Genomic DNA, 5833 nt, shown 5'->3' with positions numbered 1-5833 from the left:
TTTTTTAAAACTAAAGAAATACATATTATATAAAACAACATTTGTTACACATACATTAGGATGGTAAAAAAACAATATTTCTTTAAACATACGTTACAATAGAGAAATACAACATCAGAGACATATATTATATCACTCTAAATCGTTTTCGTTCTCATCAATATTACATCACTCTAAATCGTTTTCATTCTCATCAATATTACATCACTCTAAATCGTTTTCGTTCTCATCAATATTACATCACTCTAAATCGTTTTCGTTCTCATCAATATTACATCACTCTAAATCGTTTTCGTTCTCATCAATATTACATCACTCTAAATCGTTTTCGTTCTCATCAATATTACATCACTCTAAATCGTTTTCGTTCTCATCAATATTACATCACTCTAAATCGTTTTCGTTCTCATCAATATTACATCACTCTAAATCGTTTTCGTTCTCATCAATATTACATCACTCTAAATCGTTTTCGTTCTCATCACTATCATTACAATCATCATCGTCGCTTCTCTCGAACTCGTCTTCACGTGCTTCATCTGTCGCATCTTCGGGAATATCTTCATATTGAAAGTTTTGCGGGTCGATCAAAAGGATTTCATCAGTTGGTTGTTCTGGTACCTCAACTTCATTGATAGCGTCTTCTTCTTGCAAGGGCGGTTCTTCTCCAGCGACAATGCGTCCACGAGGTGTAATTTTGATAGCAGCTAACCAGTTTATCCCGGAAGTTCGAAGCCGAGGATAAGGAAGGAAGCTTACTTGCTCGGCTTGTGAAGCTAAAATGAAAGGCTCAAATTTGTTGTATCTTCTCCCAAAATTGACATCCACAACACCAAATTTGTTATACCGAATCCCTCGGTTCACAACAGGATCGAACCATTCACATTTGAAGATGACGCATTTTAGCTTCAATAACCCCAGAAATTCCACTTCAATAATCTCCTGCAAGATCCCGTAAAAGTCCGTTTCACCTTTCACACATATTCCGTAGTTACTCGTTGCCCGATGTCTCCCATACTCGTATGTGTGAAAGGTAAATCCTCGTGTGAAATACATAGGTGATGTGGTGACCTTTGCAACTGGACCTTGAACCAATTCGTGAAACCATACGGGATAATAAGGATCGTCATAATCAACCTGCAAAAAACAGTTATTCTTAATTAATATTGAAGTATCAAAACACTTACTTAATTAACCAATGTATGAGATATATTACGTACCTGTGATTTTAACCACTTGACAAAGTGCTTATCTTTACGTGTGTCCACATCAGTTGCAGATATTCCTGGTATTGCTTCTTCAACTTGAGATACAAACATGCTGCAAATTAAGTAATGTATTCATGATGTTCAATCCGGATATCGGTTCGGTTTCGGTTCGGTTTTTTCGGTTTTTTGGTATTTCGGTTAGTAAAATATAACTACCATTCTAAATTCATTTTTACACCGGTTCGGTTCGGTTTATATACCGTCGGTTTTCGGTTTATTCGGTTTTATACCAAAAGACATAATTATTTAATTTGAGATCATATTATATGAATTTTAGAGTCATGTTGTCAACGCAGTCATTTATTAAAAAAGATTACATGTTTAAGTAAAAGAACAAAAATAAAAACGCTTCTATCATCTAATATTATAATCAAAAATAAAAATTAAAATCAAAGCTTGAAATTTTGAAAATATAAATTAAAAACAGAGCAGAAGCATGAAAGAAAAGTTTTTCTACTCTTCCATATTTAGTGTTCATCAAAGTCATGCTTCTTCGATTGAACACAAAAGTCTGTTTGTTTATAGACAAGAAACAAATTGTGAAGAATTTTCACTAATTGTTGTCCATCAAATTTACAAAAATATCAAAAAAAAAGACTAAGAAAATAAGAAGTCTCGATTGCGATGAATTGTTACTTAATTATAGTTCAAGTGTTTTACAAATTAGGGCTTCTTTATTACTTTAAAAAATATGGTAATAGTTATTAGAAAAAAAATTAATTTATATAACAAATAGATTTTCATGCGTCGTTATAAAATATATACATATTTATATGTTTCTACTTTTGACCGGTTTTATTCGGTTTATTCGGTTTAATCGGTTATAAACCAAACCATATCAAAATCCTACGGTTTTTATAAAATTATATCCATTCGGTTTGTATGGTATATACCAAAACCAAACCATATTGTCTATTTCGGTTCGGTTCGGTTTTACCATAATTAACAGCCCTACGACAATCTCATATTATTCATTTATAATATAACTATATATATATAAACTTTATATTGTAAAACTAGTGTATTTGTTATAGTATAAATTACTATCCCCGTAGTCTTTAAAATTAGTATCTCAACCTAACAACAATAATACTTTGGATAGCTTTCTGTAAACGTAAAAAGTGCAATTACGAGCACACATCACATTGTGGTCCAACTTTATTTACATGTTATTTGTTTGGTTTTATGAAAGGTAATTTTAGTGACGAATATGTCAGGATAATTATGCTAATATATATAATGAATAGTTATATATAATATTTACTATAATTAGCAACAAACTCATATTAAATTTTTTAAATTTATATATTAGATTAGATAACTGAATATAAGTTAATATAATATAAATTTTGGCTAAAACATATATTAAATTTTGGCTAAGTTAATATAAAAACAAATAAGATAAGTGTTGTTATCCAAAACAATATTTTCAATTATAAAATTTTAAATTAAAAAAATATAAATATGCATAATTAAATACTAATCAAACAAAAAACATAATGAATTTATTGTATAAATAGATTTTCCAAAATATTTATAATACATGAGTGGTTGCAAAAAAGAAATGAAAGCAATAACAAGTATATATGTATATTTTGGTTAAAACTATGCCTTACATATTTTCAATATAAAATTTTGATAATATAAGCAATAACTTACCATGCTAATCACTTAATTAATATTACATATATTAATAAATATTCACAAGATGATTTATCCCCGCATGTGCGGACCAAACATCTAGTATATTTTTATAAAATTATTCTTAGATTAAGTAGCACGCTTCGATAATGAGATACATTATATATATATATATATTATATTAAATCTCTTGGGACAAATAATTCTATTAAACTAAGATTTAAACTAATAGGCATTTATTCATGCTTGATTTGATTTTGTTTTTTATCCCTTATATAATATCTATGGAAAGTTACTATATGTAATTAATATTAATATGCATTGTACACTAAGCAAACGAACCAAAGAAAGCTGAAACCTCTTCTTAATAGTTGATATTTTCCAATGTTAACATAATGTTAGACCTATATTAATGTACACTAAGAAATGTTAAAATATAGTTTTGATGCCCTAAATATAGTACACATGCATGAATGTAAAGACACGCAAATGTTGCACTGCAGCAGACATTTTCTTAATTACTAATCTAGTATTCTCATATCCCAAACTTTAGGCCTCTTCTCACCTTAGATGATGCATATGTATACTTAATAATTTCATAATCACATTAAAATTTTGAAACCCACAAGAATCAAAGCGTATGTAGTTCTTATTCCGTACATTGCGTTAAACGTGATTCATTTCACAGCTGTAAACCAATGCCACCTTCAGCTTTATCATTTATCTTATTGATTAAAATGTAATACATATGAGCCTATAATGAGCCTCCCTTTAAAATTTTTGTAACGTGTGTCCACTAAAAGCTCAAATAGCCTAAAATGTTCGAGTACAGAAGTGTGTACCAGAGTTTGTTGAGCGTAAAAAAAATTTTTTTTGATTAAGACAAAATGAATCATATAAAATAACGAAAAGAAAATTTGCTTCAGCAAAACAAGAAATGTGCCTAGAAAAAAAGAAGATATATGCGTTAAGTATGATTAGAGAAACTTTAAATGCAAATACCGGTGTGCTTATTAAAAGATAAGAGTGATCTTAAGAGAAAGCAGTCAACTAGTCACAAAAAAAAGAATTAACAGAATCTTTTTTTTTTTTTGATCAAACGAAATTGCATTACTAAAGCGGTTTTACACTCCAATATTGGAGTTCATTACAGACAGGGCGAGAGCTGATTTTGCCACGGTATCAGCTTCCGCATTAAAGTTGCGAGAAATGAAATCAAAGGAAATAACATCAAAGTACTTGATAAAATGATAGATATCAAACATGATATCGAACAGTTCAGGTTGTGTCCCTCCCCTTTTCAAGAGCTTGATCAGAGATAGGGAATCAGAGAGAACCGCCAGAGATCGGACGTTTAAGTAGACAGCAAGGGCAACCGCCCGATGTACAACAATAGCTTCCGCCATTAATGCTGAGGAGACATGACTGTAAGCTTCCGAAATGTTTGACAAGTTCCGATCGTTAGAGCCACAAAAGATTCCACCAATACCACATCCTCCAGAGGAAGCATCCCAGGCCGCATCAACTTTACACACAAGTATCGTAGCTGGGAGTGACGGAGGTGGGACTGTCGAGTTGCAGTGAGGTCGAGCCGGCGAGGGGTTGTCTTGGGGATGAGATTTACCTCCAGGTTGTGCATCATTCCATTCCTTTGCATCTGTGATACTTTTGAGAACAGTTTCCTGAGCTGAAAAGACTCTATTCTCAAAGACCAACTTGTTCCTTGCTTTCCATAAATTCCACATCACCCATGGCCATAATGGAGCGTTTAAACCCGTCGGTGGCAGTGGGACATATTGTTTCCCCTGCTTTATGAGTTCGGGGACAGAAGATATGGAGCTTCCAGGTCCTTGTGTTATCGGAATGAGGCTCCAAACTTCCTCTGCAATAGAGCATGATAGAAAGACATGCATGTCATCCTCATACCCACCACACTTCTTGCAGTTGAATCGTGGAACACCTCTCCTCTCTAAGTTGGAACTGACCGGGATAGCTTTTTTCACAACTCGCCAGATAAAGTCCTTCAATTTGGGGCTAGTGTTGACGTTCCAGATATCCTTCAGCCAGTGGACTGGTTCATTTGCAACCAGCGTAGGTCTGTCCACCACCATTCCCAAACCGTATCCAGTTTTAGTAGAATACTCCCCTGATTTTTCCTTGAGCCAAACCATTGTATCCGGAGACTGTGTTGAGCTTGTCTTAATGCGCAGTATAAAGTCCTCATACTGAGGGATGATTCTTCTTATTTCTTCCAAGTTCCATTTGTTGGTGAGAGGACATAACAGCTCCTTAACCAATAGAGATTGAGTAGCCATATGAGCCGGCCCCATCGGTCGCAGGGGGGTATCCAAGGAGAGCCATGGGTCATCCCAGATTCGAATTGATTCGCCATCACCTACAGCCCAACTCAGCCCTTTCTGCAAGATCTCTCTTCCAGCTAGGATGCTTTTCCAGCCATGGGAGGCTGTTGTCGGTATTGGACAGTCCAGGAAAGATTGGTACCGAGAATATTTTTACATCAAAACCTGAGCTAGCAAAGACTGTGGCTCCTTGATTAATCTCCAGCCGATCTTTGCCAGTAAAGCGTCATTAAACGTTTCAATATCCCGGAAGCCGAGTCCTCCCGCGAATTTCGGTAAGGCCATTATTTCCCAAGAGACCCAACACATCTTTTTCTTGTCCGGATTCGAGTCCCACCAGAACCGTGTGAGGAGGGACTGAATTTGTCTACACAGAGACACCGGAAGTTTGAAACACGACATGGCATAGCACGGCATTGCCGCAAGGACTGACTTAAGCATCACTTGTTTTCCTGCCCCGGATAGAAACTTTGCAGTCCAGCTGTGTGCTTTTTGCCTGATCCTATCCAGTATAGAGGCAAAAATGTCTCGCTTCTTGCGTCCAAACTGCTCGGGTAAACCGAG

This window comes from Brassica oleracea, chromosome C6, assembly GCF_000695525.1.
Source record: "Brassica oleracea var. oleracea cultivar TO1000 chromosome C6, BOL, whole genome shotgun sequence".
NCBI lineage: Eukaryota > Viridiplantae > Streptophyta > Magnoliopsida > Brassicales > Brassicaceae > Brassica > Brassica oleracea.
This window is presented reverse-complemented; position numbering follows the sequence as displayed.